The following is a 16,434-nucleotide window of genomic DNA, read 5'->3' as shown; positions in this document are numbered from 1 at the left end:
AGGCTCGGTGCTCGGTCCCCTCCTCTTCATCCTGTATATGCTCCCCCTTGGTCACATCCTACGCCGCCATGGACTCCACTTTCACTGTTACGCCGACGACACCCAGCTCTACATCTCCACCAAATCCATCACTGCTGCAACTCACTCCACCATCCCAGACTGCATTACAGACGTCAAAACCTGGATGCAAGCAAACTTTCTCAAACTCAACAGCACAACACAAATCAGAAATCCTCATCATCGGTCCAAAATTACTCATCTCATCCTGCCCCGACTTCACCCTTCGTATTGATGGCTCCACTGTTCCTGCGTCCACCCACATCCGCAACCTTGGTGTCATTTTCGACCAATCTCTCACATTTGAACCTCACGTCAACTACATCACCAAAACTGCCTTCTTCCACCTCAAAAACATTGCCCGTCTTCGCCCCTCCCTCACCTTCTCAGCTGCTGAAACACTGCTTCATCACCTCACGACTGGACTATTGCAATAGCATTCTTAATGGCACATCCTCCACAATCCTTAATAAGCTCCAGTACATCCAAAACTCTGCCGCCCGTCTGCTCACCCACTGTCGCACCAGAGAAAACATCACCCCTGTCCTACAACACCTCCACTGGCTTCCCATCAAATTTTGTATACAATTCAAAATCCTACTTATCACCTACAAGGCCCTTCACAATCTTGCCCCCTCCTACCTCACCGACCTCTTTCTCCAATACATCCCCACCCGCAACCTAAGATCGACTGATGCCAACCTCCTCACCCCTCTCACCCGAACCAAATACGGGACCTGGGGGGACAGAGCCTTTTCCACTGCTGCCCCCTCCCTCTGGAACTCTCTCCCCCGACACCTCAGAACCTCTCCCTCTCTTCCTTCCTTTAAAACCACACTCAAAATCCACCTATTTAAATCTGCTTTTAACCAATGACCTGTTATTTGTGCATTGTATATGTTCTTAATGTATTTAATGTATTTGCTATTGTTGCTTCTGTTCTTTCTTTTATGTAAAGTGCCTTTCAGTACCTTTTATAGCGCTATATAAATAAAATGTTTTATTATTATTATTATTATTATTATTATTATACAAGTTAATTTGTCATTATAGCTGCTTGTACCATATATTTTGGATAATAATATTAAAATGTTACTTCTGACCAGCTTACAAATCCTGTGTCCTCTGTCAGAGCCTCAGAGAAGGATGCCGCTCTAAACTGTACAAAAATGACTTCATCTCTTCTTTTTTATAAATCAAAAAGCCTCCAAATGCAAAATACAGTGTGGTATCATCTGGATACATCTTGTTTAATCTCTTCAACTAGGCTGTCACTTTGCATCAAACAGAAAACAACCACAGAAAAAAAAGTTCCATTCAACTAGCCAATCACATCTTCCGTTTCCTTTAATGGAAAAGTCTGTGCAAGGCATGACACCCTGTCGTAAGACCTGCTTCGTTGTCTTTCAACACCAGGTCGTCGTCACATATGGACGGGCTGCGTATTTTTCTGCTCATTCTCCAAGGTACGTTTACATAACATTATTTAAAATCAGATTGTTATAAATACAGATATTTCATGCCTACCATGCAGTAACTCTGCTTTGTGGTTGTGTTTGTATTACAGGAGTTGGTTCCTTAAGTCATGATTGGATCTCCAGACCAGCGTTGGAGGTGTCAGTCAGACCAGGAGACAACATCACTCTCTACTGTGACTGCAAAACATCAACTGGAGTATTCATAGTTTGGTACAGAAACTGCTCTCATGAGAACCAGCCTCCTCTCGTCCTGGAACTAAATCTTGGTGAATTGCTATATACCAGTGAGGCTACAGGCATTCTGAATCCTCTCCCTCGTTTCCACTTTGTGAAGAACCAGTCCTCTGAATCCTACGACCTGCTGATTATGAACATCACTGATTCTGATGAAGGTCTCTACTACTGTGGAACTGGGGAGAACAAGGTGTTGGACAAGGAAACAATCACTGAGGAAAAGGTTTACAGCTACGGCAACATAACAACAAGGGTCCTATTCAGTAAGTATGCTGTTAGAATTGTCTCTGTCTCTGTGTGACTGTGGTTTCAGTAAATGTAATCATTTGAATTAATGACCGTCACGCATGAGAAAAATGTGCCTAGATATCAACAATATGCACGTTTATAACAACTTTTTGTGGAACATTCAATTCCACATCATTGGTATTGATATTTTAACACCTTCCACAGACATGTGACACCTGGTTGCAATATTTCTTTCACCATTCAGCAACAAAAGGGGGCAAAGATATCAATGGGAATGCAGCAGCAGTTTATTTTCTTCACATCTCTTGTATCAGAGCAATACTCTTAGATTCAGTTAAGTGACACAACTTTGTGTTTGTCCAGACTCCAGTGAGCCTCACGGCCCGATTACGCAAGACTGTGGTGTGTGCTGGATGCTGCTGTTCTCTCTGTGTCCGGCCTTTGCTGTTCTCTCCTCTCTCTTATCATCTGTTCTGGTGTATCACCTCTGTCAGAAAGCAGGTACCCGTTTATTTATCTAGTGCTTCTTTTACCGGTGTTGGTTGTCATGGTTAACGATGCTTTGTCCGTGTCATGTCCGCAGATAGGGAACCTAAAGCCGATGGGAAAAGACCTGACGGAAGACAGAATAAGGTAATTTAAAGCTGGATGTTTTTTATATGTATCATTTTCAAGCAGACATTTTGAATTACCAGTTTAAAGTGAGACTAATGTTATCTATAATTGGTAGATGGCATTTGGTGTTCACGGGGTAGGACCCTGTTATAGTGCTTGTTGTCTCGCTGGAATAGCTCGCTGGTACACCTTAATGCACACTCATTGACTAAATATTGTCAATTTTTGTATATCAAATCTTAGGATGAAGATGTGTGTTATGCTGCTCTGGACATCCGTCAGACATCACAGAGACCAAAGAAGAACCAAAGACAAACACAGAGTTCAGACTCCAGCACCTATTCTACCACCAACACTTGTAGAATTTAAGAGTGAAATGTGCACAGCAAGTTACACACACTTAAGAAATGTTGGTGCAGTTTTGTTAGTGCAGATAATACTTCAATGTAAATTTTCTTCCAACCCGGTTCTGACAATAACATTGATGATAAGCATTATAAAATAGTTTTTAAAAACACAAGAATGTTAAAAAATGTGATAATAAACTCAAAGTTTTGCTCTGAAAAATAATATCAGTAGTTGATGAACAGTGCTGTTACAGCAAATAAAGATAGATTGTGATTTTAAATGTGTGTGTGTGTGTGTGTGTGTGTGTGTGTGTGGGTGGGTGTGTGTTTTAATTTGCTTTGATAATTGCACCCAAATTGTGTTTCATTGCCAAATCACACGAAAGCTAACTATACTCCACTTCAAATCTACAACATCTACAACACACAACAGAAAATGAAGTTGACCACAATCACATTTTGTTTCCCATGTGCTCATGTCCGCAGGAAACAGCCCCTCACGCAGACTGACTGAAGTTGAATAAGAAGCCTTGATGAGGCAGCCTCATAATCCTTTAGATGTTTAATTAAATATGTAAAATGTATGATACTACATTACAATGTTGTGTTATTTAAAATGGTTATATCTTTGTTTTCTGTTCACACAGTTCGGTGTTCGTACATATTGTTCTTGTCTGTAGTGTTAGTGTTTACAGTATTTCTCTTCATGATTTAAAAATTCTCAAGAAAATAATCTAGATAAAACATTAGTGTGTTGTTATTGAGTCAAAATTACAGTAGCTCAAGTTTATTTATGGACACAAACAATTTCTCCTTTAGCTGATGTAATACAAACTGCCCTGACTATACAGTATCAAACATGTGCAGAGACCATATAGAGTTCACATTAAAGCTAACCAAGGACATCATGTTGTCTGTGAGATCAGGAAGGCTCACAGGAAACCCACAGTGAAAAACAGACCCTCATACGGCTACAGAGCTCAACATGCAGGCCGACTGAAGCTGCAGCTTAGTGGCTTGATGAAGGTGTTGGTGCACAACATCACTGTGTTCACTGTTTATCAGGGGAAACTAAACATCTAGATCAAACCACCACACATGCTGAGTCTGATGTGAAGCAGGGAGACAGGTTTCATTGAATTCATCTTAAACCAACATTAACTTTTTTTAAAGGGGCAGTCACGGTTCTGTTGATCTGATGAATGAGTCCAAGTTAGTAACTTTCCTGGCTGAAAATAGCTGTGTCTGGTTGTCATGCTAATGAGAGAGAACTAAACCACTGAAGTGACCATAAAACCAAAACTAGAGACTCAAGGCTCTATGCAGCAGCGACAAACTGCAGAGTTGGGTTCCTGAGGGCACATTATTCACCATATACACACAGGAAAACTAAAAAGTTAAAACAACATATTTGATAACCCCTTAGCTCGCATCTAAGAACAGCTAATGTTAGCATTAAGTCAAATCAAGCTAACTGTTTGCTTGAAAGTGGCTAACTTCTAACTGTCACAGTTTCCATTTCCTGGTTTCATTCATTCATTCACTCTCTGCCTCGGCCATGCATCAGCTTCCCTCTGCTCTGCTTCAATCAGGACAATCACACACACCTGTCTGCAATCACTCTGCCACTATAAAGACTCCGGTTTCACTCACACTGCCAGATTGTTCTTCGACATCCTGATGCAAGACTGTCCAGCGTTTCCCGATTGGATTACCTGTTGCCGACTCTGCCTGTTCCCGACTCTTCTCTTTTGCCTGCTACCCGGTAAAATACCCTGCCTTCTGTACCAGACTACGAGACTTTGTTCAGTCATCCTGTTTCTCTGCCAGTTTGAGGTGTGTGTTGTTTTACCACATCATTGGTGGATTTTTCTCCGTGATGCATTATCTCCGTGGAGTGAATACAGGGATTACGTCTGTGCCTGCTGTTTACTGTGTTTCCTGTCAGCTTGTATCTCTGCCTGAAGCTTGTCAGTAAAAGACACTGTGAACTGTACCTGGTTGTCTGTGTGTTGCATTTGGGTCCTCCGTGGCACGTTACACTAACAGTAGCTCTACTTTATGATACAGTTAATGCTGGTTCTGATACAAAGCTGTCAGAACACTCAGTACATTACAGTTTGTTGCTTATGGGACTGGGTAGCGGCAGACCAGTCACAGGCCCATGCTGACCCCGTTCACCTCCAAAAGCGTGAACAATGTGCATGTGAGCATCAGAACTGGACCATGGAGCAATGGAAGAAAGTGGCCTGGTCAGATGAAGCACGTTTTCTTTTACATCATGTGGATGCCGGGTGCGTGTGCCTGAGGAAGACATGGCACCAGGATGCACTATGGGAAGAAGGCAAGCCGGCTGAAGCAGTGTGATGCTTTGGGGATTGTCTGCTGGGAAACCTTGGCTCCTGCCATTCATGTGGATGTGAACTTTTGACACTTTTGTCCAAAGCAACGTACATCTGAGAGTTCATACGACACAAGCAACGATCGAGACAGGAGGGAACAAAGTCAGTAAGTGCCAACAAACAGCTTCAAGTGTGATCGGACACAGGTGCTGACAGGCAGTGCACAGGGCGTTTGTTCAAAGTGTTGATTTGGCCTCCACATTCCCCAGATCTAAATCCAATCCAGCATCTGTGGGATGTGCTGGACAAACAAGTCTGATCCCTGGAGGCCCCACCAACTTAAAGGACTTAAAGGATCTGCTGCTGTCGTCTTGGTATCTTGCCAGATACCTCCGCACACCTTCAGAGGTGTAGTGGAGTCCATGCCTCGATGGGTCGGGGCTGTTTTGGTGGCAAAAGGGGGAACTACATAATAATAGGCAGGTGATCATAATGTTATGGCTGATCGGTGTATATATACTCAGTTGTTGCATTACTAATATGAACCTATGAACAGCTTTAAGGATGCATCGTTTTTCCTGGCTCTGCCACATTTTGCTCAAGGTAAAACTCTTGTTTGACCTCTTTAGAGATGTTGGAGGTTGGACCACTTGTTGCCATAAAATCAAAAACTAAAATACATGCGCTGGCGTTGTGAGTGCCTGTAAGGAGCTCTTCCCTAATTTTTAAATTTTTGCTTCGTTTTTACCTAGTTTTCAAGTCATCTATTATACTGCACCTTTGGATCCTGACTGTTTTTATCCGCACGTTTTAGCATATTAAACTGTTCAAGCGATCCGGCTCTCGGATCTTTTTGTTTCCCAGCCTGGACCGCCTGCCAAGGCTAGCATTACCACCGGCTTGTTTTTAGCCCTTAGCTCTGGGAGGTAACGCTACAGGAACTGCAGCTGCCGGCTCCCCGAAGAGCTACAATCCGTAGAGCGAAGCCAAATCTCCACAGCGGGTCCACTTGTTGGACCCGTGTTGGTAAGTTTTGCTGCTGAATGCTGATTGACGTCCTATCTGTGGTCCCAGGCTAAGCCATATCAAGGCCCAGGCTAAGCCATAAGTGCCTGTGTCCTCCTGTGCGCTCCTACCACACCAGGACTCGCCGCTCTATACCACATTACACACCAGCGCCGCGGCGAGTTCCAGCCACGCTCTCTGTCCATCCCTTGCCCTCCCCTCCTCCGCCAGCATTGACAAACTCTCCTGCATTGTCTACTCCTTCTCCTCATCCCCTTTCTCCCCGACTACGTTGATTGTGGGGGATTCCATAATCAGGAACATTCGTTTCTTTAAGGCTGCAACCCATTGTTTCCCTGGAGCTACGGTCCCCGACATCCTCTTGAAACTTCCATGTCTGCTGCGCACTCTCCCTGCCTACATCCAAAGAATTATAATCCATGTGGGAAAACGACACTGCCTTTCAACAGTCTGAACTGACAAAAAATGATTTAAAAAAACTTTTTAACTTTTTAAAAAGTGCTGGAAAATCTGCTTTTATCAGCGGTCCAACTCCCACACTCGGTCGTGGATCACAGCGTTTTAGCAGAATCCTCAGTCTACACACCTGGCTCCAGTCCACCTGCAGGGCTTGTCACATTGGCTTCATTGACAATTTTAATTTGTTTAGGGAACGCTACTCCTTTTATAAAAGTGATGGTATCCACCACAACAAGAGTGGCAGCCGCACGCTAGCGGCTATTTTACAGCATGTGATACAGGCATATCAACGTGACAGACTATTTACTCTCCCTCTCCCTCTTCCTCCCCCCCTCTTCCTCTACGTCACCACCCCATAGCACTGTTCACTGTGAGAGTGCCCCCGACTGGCCGCACCTGTCATTGCCTCCCTCAGCTCCCGGTCACCCAATCCTCTCCTCTGTAACACACAGGCTGTCCCGTCCCCAACGCACTATTAAAGCTGATAATAAGAACAACCTCATACAGATCCAACCCAGTTATGCTCATAAAGGCTCCCGGCGCAAGTTTATTTATAATTCCACCTCTGCCAATTCCATTCCATCCCTGTGGACTCAGCAATGCACCTCCATTACTAATGCATTACTACACTGCAATAAACAGCATGTGAATCCAGCCAACCTCCGTACCCTACCCAAATCCTCCCATCCCATAAATAAAAAACACAGTATGAAACTTGCCTCATCCTCCATGAATTCATCACTGACAATAACCTGGATTTTCTCTGTCTCACTGAAACCTGGCATAAACCCCTGGACTACTTCACACTCAACCAAACAACCCCCAATGGTTACTGCTTCCTGGACAAAGCACGCCCGGACAGCCAAGGTGGCGGAATTGCTGCCCTCCACCGCCAATATTTCAAAACCAGCCTCGCCACTATCCTTTCCCCATCCTCATTTGAACACCTGACCTTCAAACTCTCTGGCCCTAAACCCCTTGTCATTTCAATAAAACACCGCTCCCCCAAACATAATCCTGTCTTTCTTTCCGACCTCTCTGATTTTCTCACTCAGCTCTGCTCCATCTCACCCTCCATCCTGCTGCTGGGTGATTTCAACATCCACATTGACTCCACCGATTGCAAATTAACCTTAGAATTTCTGGACATACTTAAATGCTTCAACCTCACCCAACATATCAACTTCCCCACCCATAACCATGGCCACATTCTTGACCTGGTCTGCTCCACCGGTATTACCATCAACCACCTCTCCAGCTCTGACCTCACCATCTTGGACCAAATAGCCATCATCATGAACATTGACATCCCCATTCCAAAGCCCAAACACATCCGCACTGGAAAAATGTCCACCCTCACCTCCCCCATGAGCACCTTCCCCACTGACCTGGTCAACCTCTACAATAACTCACTATCCTCCTGTCTTGACCAGCTTGCGCCCCTCAAAACCAGAACAGTCTCATTCACCCACACTGCTCCCTGGTACACCCCTGAACTCCCGGAAACGACGACTAGAACGACTCTACAAGAAAACCGACCTCACTGTACACACCCTAGCATATAAAGACTACATACAACAATACAAACACGCCCTCAAAACTGCCCACTCCACCTACTACTCTTCCCTCATTCATTCTGGCTCCGCTAACCCCAAGACATTATTCTCCACAATCAACAAACTTTTCAAACCCATGGACAACTCCACCCACTTCTTTACAGCTGACAAATGCAACTCATTTATGTCATTTTACCAAACAAAAATTGACTTAATCTACAACTTGCCACTTCAAGCTTCCCCCCCTTAATCCTGATCCTAATCCTGATTCTGACTCTGCCACTCCCCGTCTTACAGATGGCTCACTCTCCCAATTCTCCCTGATCTCTCTCTTTGAACTTCACAAATCACTATCTGCCATGAGGACTTCCACCTGCGACCTGGACCCCATCCCCACCACCTTAGTCAAAGCCTGCCTTCCTGCTCTTCTCCCCCTCATCCTCTCTGTAATCAACTCCTCCCTGTCTACCGTCTCTGTCCCCCCCGCCCTTAAACTCGCCTCTGTCACACCCCTCCTCAAAAAACCTGGCCTCGACATCCTCAACAATTACCGCCCCATCTCCAACCTCCCATTTCTGTCCAAAATACTTGAACGCACCGTCGCCTCCCAACTCAAAACCCACCTGGACTCCAATCATCTCTATGAACCATTTAGTTCCGGCTTCAGAACACATCACAGCACAGAGACTGCCCTTCTCAGAGTTACCAATGACCTCCTCCTCTCCTCCGACACCCACTCCCTTAATATCCTCATCCTTCTCGACCTTACTGCAGCCTTCGACACCATTAATCACGCTATTCTTCTCACCCGCCTTGAATCTTCCCTCAGCATCAATAGAACTGCCCTCTCCTGGTTCAAATCATACCTCTCCAACCGCCACCAGTTTATCAGCATCAACAAATCCACCCCTAAAACAGTCCCTCTCTCTCAAGGCATCCCCCAAGGCTCAGTGCTCGGTCCCCTCCTCTTCATCCTGTATATGCTCCCCCTTGGTCACATCATACGCCGCCATGGACTCCACTTTCATTGTTACGCCGACGACACCCAGCTCTACATCTCCACCAAATCCATCACTGCTGCAACTCACTCCACCATCCCAGACTGCATTACAGACGTCAAAACCTGGATGCAAGCAAACTTTCTCAAACTCAACAGCACAACACAAATCAGAAATCCTCATCATCGGTCCAAAATCACTCATCTCATCCTGCCCCGACTTCACCCTTCGTATTGATGGCTCCACTGTTCCTGCGTCCACCCACATCCGCAACCTTGGTGTCATTTTCGACCAATCTCTCACATTTGAACCTCACGTCAACTACATCACCAAAACTGCCTTCTTCCACCTCAAAAACATTGCCCGTCTTCGCCCCTCCCTCACCTTCTCAGCTGCTGAAACACTGCTTCATCACCTCACGACTGGACTATTGCAATAGCATTCTTAATGGCACATCCTCCACAATCCTTAATAAGCTCCAGTACATCCAAAACTCTGCCGCCCGTCTGCTCACCCACTGTCGCACCAGAGAAAACATCACCCCTGTCCAACAACACCTCCACTGGCTTCCCATCAAATTTCGTACACAATTCAAAATCCTACTTATCACCTACAAGGCCCTTCACAATCTTGCCCCCTCCTACCTCACCGAACTCCTTCTCCAATACACCCCCACCCGCAACCTAAGATCGACTGATGCCAACCTCCTCACCCCTCTCACCCGAACCAAATATGGGACCTGGGGGGACAGAGCCTTTTCCACTGCTGCCCCCTCCCTCTGGAACTCTCTCCCCCAACACCTCAGAACCTCTCCTTCTCTTCCTTCCTTTAAAACCACACTCAAAATCCACCTATTTAAATCTGCTTTTAACCAATGACCTGTTATTTGTGCATTGTATATGTTCTTAATGTATTTAATGTATTTGCTATTGTTGCTTCTGTTCTTTCTTTTATGTAAAGTGCCTTTCAGTACCTTTTGAAGCGCTATATAAATAAAATGTTTTATTATTATTATTATTATTATTATTATTATAAGTTAAGTTAATTTGTCATTATAGCTGCTTGTACCATATATTTTGGAAAATAATATTAAAATGTTAGTTCTGACCAGCTTACAAATCCTGTGTCCTCTGTCAGAGCCTCAGAGAAGGATGCCGCTCTAAACTGTACAAAAATGACTTCATCTCTTCTTTTTTATAAATCAAAAAGCCTCCAAATGCAAAATACAGTGTGGTATCATCTGGATACATCTTGTTTAATCTCTTCAACTAGGCTGTCACTTTGCATCAAACAGAAAACAACCACAGAAAAAAAAGTTCCTTTCAACTTCACATCTTCCGTTTCCTTTAATGGAAAAGTCTGTGCAAGGCATGACACCCTGTCAAAAGACCTGCTTCGCTGTCTTTCAACACCAGGTCGTCGTCACATATGGACGGGCTGCGTATTTTTCTGCTCATTCTCCAAGGTACGTTTACATAACATTATTTAAAATCAGATTGTTATAAATACAGATATTTCATGCCTACCATGCAGTAACTCTGCTTTGTGGTTGTGTTTGTATTACAGGAGTTGGTTCCTTAAGTCATGATTGGATCTCCAGACCAGCGTTGGAGGTGTCAGTCAGACCAGGAGACAACATCACTCTCTACTGTGACTGCAAAACATCAACTGGAGTATTCATAGTTTGGTACAGAAACTGCTCTCATGAGAACCAGCCTCCTCTCGTCCTGGAACTAAATGTTGCTGAATTGAAACATACCAGTGAGGCTGCAGGCGTTCAGAATCCTCTCCCTCGTTTCCACTTTGTGAAGAACCAGTCCTCTAAATCCTACGACCTGCTCATTATGAACATCACTGATTCTGATGAAGGTCTCTACTACTGTGGAACTGGGGAGAACAAGGTGTTGGACAAGGAAACAATCACTAAAGAAAAGGTTTACAGCTATGGCAACATAACAACAAGGGTCCTATTCAGTAAGTATGCTGTTAGAATTGTCTCTGTCTCTGTGTGACTGTGGTTTCAGTAAATGTAATCATTTGAATTAATGACCGTCACGCATGAGAAAAATGTGCCTAGATATCAATAATATGCACGTTTATAACAACTTTTTGTGGAACATTCAATTCCACATCATTGGTATTGATATTATAACACCTTCCACAGACATGTGACACCTGGTTGCAATATTTCTTTCACCATTCAGCAACAAAAGGGGGCAAAGATATCAATGGGAATGCAGCAGCAGTTTATTTTCTTCACATCTCTTGTATCAGAGCAATACTCTTAGATTCAGTTAAATGACACAACTTTGTGTTTGTCCAGACTCCAGTGAGCCTCACGGCCCGATTACGCAAGACTGTGGTGTGTGCTGGATGCTGCTGTTCTCTCTGTGTCCGGCCTTTGCTGTTCTCTCCTCTCTCTTATCATCTGTTCTGGTGTATCACCTCTGTCAGAAAGCAGGTACCCGTTTATTTATCTAGTGCTTCTTTTACCGGTGTTGGTTGTCATGGTTAACGATGCTTTGTCCGTGTCATGTCCGCAGATAGGGAACCTAAAGCCGATGGGAAAAGACCTGACGGCAGACAGAATAAGGTCATTTAAAGCTGGACGATTTTTATATGTATCATTTTCAAGCAGACATTTTGAATTACCAGTTTAAAGTGAGACTAATGTTATCTATAATTGGTAGATGGCATTTGGTGTTCACGGGGTAGGACCCTGTTATAGTGCTTGTTGTCTCGCTGGAATAGCTCGCTGGTACACCTTAATGCACACGCATTGACTAAATATTGTCAATTTCTGTATATCAAATCTTAGGATGAAGATGTGTGTTATGCTGCTCTGGACATCCGTCAGACATCACAGAGACCAAAGAAGAACCAAAGACAAACACAGAGTTCAGACTCCAGCACCTATTCTACCATCAAAACTTGTAGAATTTAAGAGTGAAATGTGCACAGCAAGTTACACACACTTAAGAAATGTTGGTGCAGTTTTGTTAGTGCAGATAATACTTCAATGTAGATTTTCTTCCAACCCGGTTCTGACAATAACATTGATGATAAGCATTATAAAATAGTTTTTAAAAACAAGTATGTTTAAAAATGTGATAATAAACTCAAAGTTTTGCTCTGAAAAATAATATCAGTGGTTCATGAACAGTGCTGTTACAGCAAATAAAGATAGATTGTGATTTGAAATGTGTGTGTGCGTGTTTATGGATGTATTTGTGTGTGTGTGTGTGTGTGTGTGTGTGTGTGTGTGTGTGTGTGTGTGTGTGTGTGTGTGTGTGTGTGTGTGTGTTTTAATTTGCTTTGAGAAGTGCACCTGAAGTGTGTGTTTCATTGCCAAATCACACGAAAGCTAAGTATACTCCACTTCAAATCAACAACATCTACAACACACAACAGAAAATGAAGTTTACCACAAGCACCTTCTGTTTCCCATGTGATCATGTCCGCAGGAAACAGCCCCTCACGCAGACTGACTGAAGTTGAATAAGAAGCCTTGATGGAAATACTAGGCATGCTTTAACAACACACACATTCACACAAACACACCGCATTATGTCACAGACAACAGAATTAAGCCCTTATACAGGCTAACCCTTCTTTAGCCAGATAAAAATAACATTCTCATTCAACCAACTTTGTTGTTATGATTGATGTTCTAGTAACTCCTAGCTTGTGTTCTAGTGGGTGGTGAGAATCAAAAGGTAGCTGCTGGTCTGTGTGGGTGGGTTTCCTGTAAACTCCAACGTTGAGGCTTCTGTCTTCTTCGATGTGCACTGCACAGTCCAAGAAACAAGCTGTTTCCTCTAACATTGGTTTAGATATGTGGATGACACCTGGGTCAAAATCCGATCACTGTACCAATTAACGCAATAGACAGCAACATTAAGTGAAAATGTTGGAGCCTCAACATTGAAGTCTACAGGAAACCCACCCACACAGACCAGTACCTACTTTTTGAATCTCACCAACCACTTCCCAAACTGGGCCTTCAACAAGACCTCTAAGAAACACAGCTCCAACAGGAGAGAAGAAAACAACCAACGCCATAGCGTTATTATTCCCTACCTGAAGATTTTCAAAAAACACAATATTACAGGACACTTCAAACCATCCAACACAGACAGAAGCTTGTCCACCCAAAGGACAAAACACCTAGACATAAACAGAGCAATGTAGTGTATGCAGTGCAATGCAATGAAGAATGCAGGAACCTGTACATTGGGGAAACAAAATAACCCCTCCACAAATGCACTCCTTTTAAGATAGCAAGATTCACATCCTGCTCAGAGAAGACCGCTGGTTTGAAAGAGGTGTATAGGAAGCCATCTATGTTTAGCTTGAAAAACCATCCCTTAACAGAGGTGGTGGCCGAAGACACCACCTATCACCCACAATGCAGTTTTGAATTCTCTGCCCAAACAGCTGAGATCACACTCAGGATCATGTGAGCCCACGACCCACCAACCCCAGAGGGTGCTAATGTCTCTTGGTGCTATTAGGTCGACAACCCAGGTTCACAACTCTCCCTTGATTACACATGTATTAGCATACTAATGACCTACAGAGGCTTATATTTCTGGCTCAGTTCACCAGTCAGTTTAAAACTGAAGAAGCCTTTCGGATGAGAGGTGAAACATCTTCAAGTACTTCAACCAAGTCCAGTTGCCTTTTGGGTTAAGCTTTGAATTACCATGACCTGGAAGACTGAGAACATTCACAGACTTGGCGGTCTGAAATGTATTTTGTACAGTAGACTTCATGTGGATGTTCATGAAGACTGTATTCCCTGATAGCAGAGGCCCCTTCAGCAGGATAATGTGCCCTGCCAAACTGCAAAAATGGTTCAGGACTAGTTTGAGGAGCACAACAAGGAATGTTACAGAAGAGCTACAATCCGTAGAGCGAAGCCAAATCTCTGCAGCAGGCCCACTTGTCCACTCACCTCTCCGTCTGGCTGTGGCAGCTGCGCCCGCCTGGCCGATAAGATTGCAGAGCTGGAAGGAAGAATCTCATGGACACCATAGCCTTCAGTCCAGCACATGCAAAAACCACTCTCTGAGTGCATGATGCCACGGCTCACTGTCATGCTGCTGTTGCTCCTCCTCCGGCCACCGACCCTGACGACTCCTGGTCACGGCTCGGGGCTAAGCCGAAATCCCTGGCCAGCTCCACTCCATCCCATCCCGAACCCTGGTCTCTGGTCGGTGCTCGCAGCAGTAGAGGGTGCCACGTTTCTCATGCACCTCCTCGCCATAACATCCATCTTGAGAATAAATATGATATCCTTGGCATGCACGATTTCCCTCTCCTGGCTGCGGGCTCCAATCCTCCTCCTCCCTCCCGCGAATCGCCCTCCGCCCCTGCCGCTTCCGTTCTGTCCACCCGACACTGCTGAGCGCTCCTACCACACCAGGACTCGCCGCTCTATACCACATTACACACCAGCGCCACAGCGAGCTCCGGCCACGCTCTCTGTCCGTCCCTCGCCCTCCCCTCCTCCGCCAGCAATGACAAACTCTCCTGCATTGTCAACTCCTTCTCCTTGTCCCCTTTTCTCCCCGACTACGTTGATTGTGGGGGATTCCATAATCAGGAACATTCGTTTCTTTAACGCTGCAACCCATTGTTTCCCTGGAGCTACGGTCCCCGACATCCTCCTGAAACTTCCATGTCTGCTGCGCACTCTCCCTGCCTCCATCCAAAGAATTATAATCCATGTGGAAATAAACGACACTGCCTTTCAACAGTCTGAACTGACAAAAAATGATTTAAAAAAAACTTTTTAACTTTTTAAAAAGCGCTGGGAAATCTGCTTTTATCAGCGGTCCAACTTCCACACTTGGTCGTGGATCACAGCGTTTTAACAGAATCCTCAGTCTACACACCTGGCTCCAGTCCGCCTGCAGGGCTCACCACATTGGCTTCATTGACAATTTTAATTTGTTTTGGGAACGCTACTCCTTTTATAAAAGTGATGGTATCCACCACAAAAAGAGTGGCAGCCGCACGCTAGCGGCTATTTTACAGCACGTGATACAGGCATATCAACGTGACTGACTATTTACTCTCTGCGCATGCACCCCCCCCTCTTCCTCTACATCACCACCCCATAGCACTGTTCACTGTGAGAGTGCCCCCGACTGGCCGCACCTGTCATTGCCTCCCTCAGCTCCCGGTCACCCAATCCTCTCCTCGGTAACACACAGGCTGTCCCGTCCCCAACGCACTATTAAAGCTGATAATAAGAACAGCCTCATCCAGATCCAACCCAGTTATGCTCATAAAGGCTCCCGGCGCAAGTTTATTTATAATTCCACCTCTGCCAATTCCATTCCATCCCTGTGGACTCAGCAACGCACCTCTGCTTCCTCATTACTACGCTGCAATAAACAGCATGTGAATCCAGCCAACCTCCGTACCCTACCCAAATCCTCCCATCCCATAAATAAAAAACACAGTATAAAAACTTGCTCTGTTCAACACTTGGTCACTTAGCAACAAAAGTCTCATCCTCAATGAATTCATCACTGACAATAACCTGGATTTTCTTCACACTCAACCAAACAACCCCCAATGGTTACTGCTTCCTTTCAAAGCACGCCCAGACAGCCAAGGTGGCGGAATTGCTGCCCTCCACCGCCAACATTTCAAAACCAGCCTCGCCACTATCCTTTCCCCATCCTCATTTGAACACCTGACCCTCAAACTCTCTGGCCCTAAACCCCTTGTCATTTCAATAATATACCGCCCCCCCCAAACATAATCCTGTCTTTCTTTCCGACCTCTCTGATTTTCTCACTCAGCTCTGCTCCATCTCACCCTCCATCCTGCTGCTGGGTGATTTCAACATCCACATTGACTCCACGGATTGCAAATTAGCCTTAAAATTTCTGGACATACTTAAATGCTTCAACCTCACCCAACATATCAACTTCCCCACCCATAACCATGGCCACATTCTTGACCTGGTCTGCTCCACCGGTATTACCATCAACCACCTCTCCAGCTCTGACCTCACCATCTCGGACCAAATAGCCATCAACATGAACATTGACATC

General features: G+C 44.8%; 2 long non-coding RNA genes across 2 annotated transcripts; both read left to right on the top strand.

Annotated features, from left to right (window-relative positions):
* Positions 1-2,455: 2,455 nt before the first annotated feature.
* LOC138595408 (uncharacterized) lies at positions 2,456-3,261 on the top strand. Its single transcript, XR_011308470.1, has 3 exons — positions 2,456-2,519; positions 2,602-2,651; positions 2,877-3,261. It is a non-coding gene; the product is annotated as an uncharacterized lncRNA (long non-coding RNA).
* Positions 3,262-11,690: 8,429 nt separating this feature from the next.
* On the top strand, positions 11,691-12,514 carry LOC138595388 (uncharacterized). Its single transcript, XR_011308467.1, has 3 exons — positions 11,691-11,822; positions 11,905-11,954; positions 12,180-12,514. It is a non-coding gene; the product is annotated as an uncharacterized lncRNA (long non-coding RNA).
* The last annotated feature ends 3,920 nt before the right edge of the window (positions 12,515-16,434 follow it).

Source organism: Semicossyphus pulcher, unplaced genomic scaffold (genome assembly GCF_022749685.1).
Source record: "Semicossyphus pulcher isolate SPU_LCO1_2020_fin unplaced genomic scaffold, fSemPul1.0.p SCAF_17, whole genome shotgun sequence".
Classification (NCBI taxonomy): Eukaryota; Metazoa; Chordata; class Actinopteri; order Labriformes; family Labridae; genus Semicossyphus; species Semicossyphus pulcher.
The sequence above is the reverse complement of the archived record's forward strand: the minus strand, read 5'-3'. Positions and strand labels throughout refer to the sequence as shown.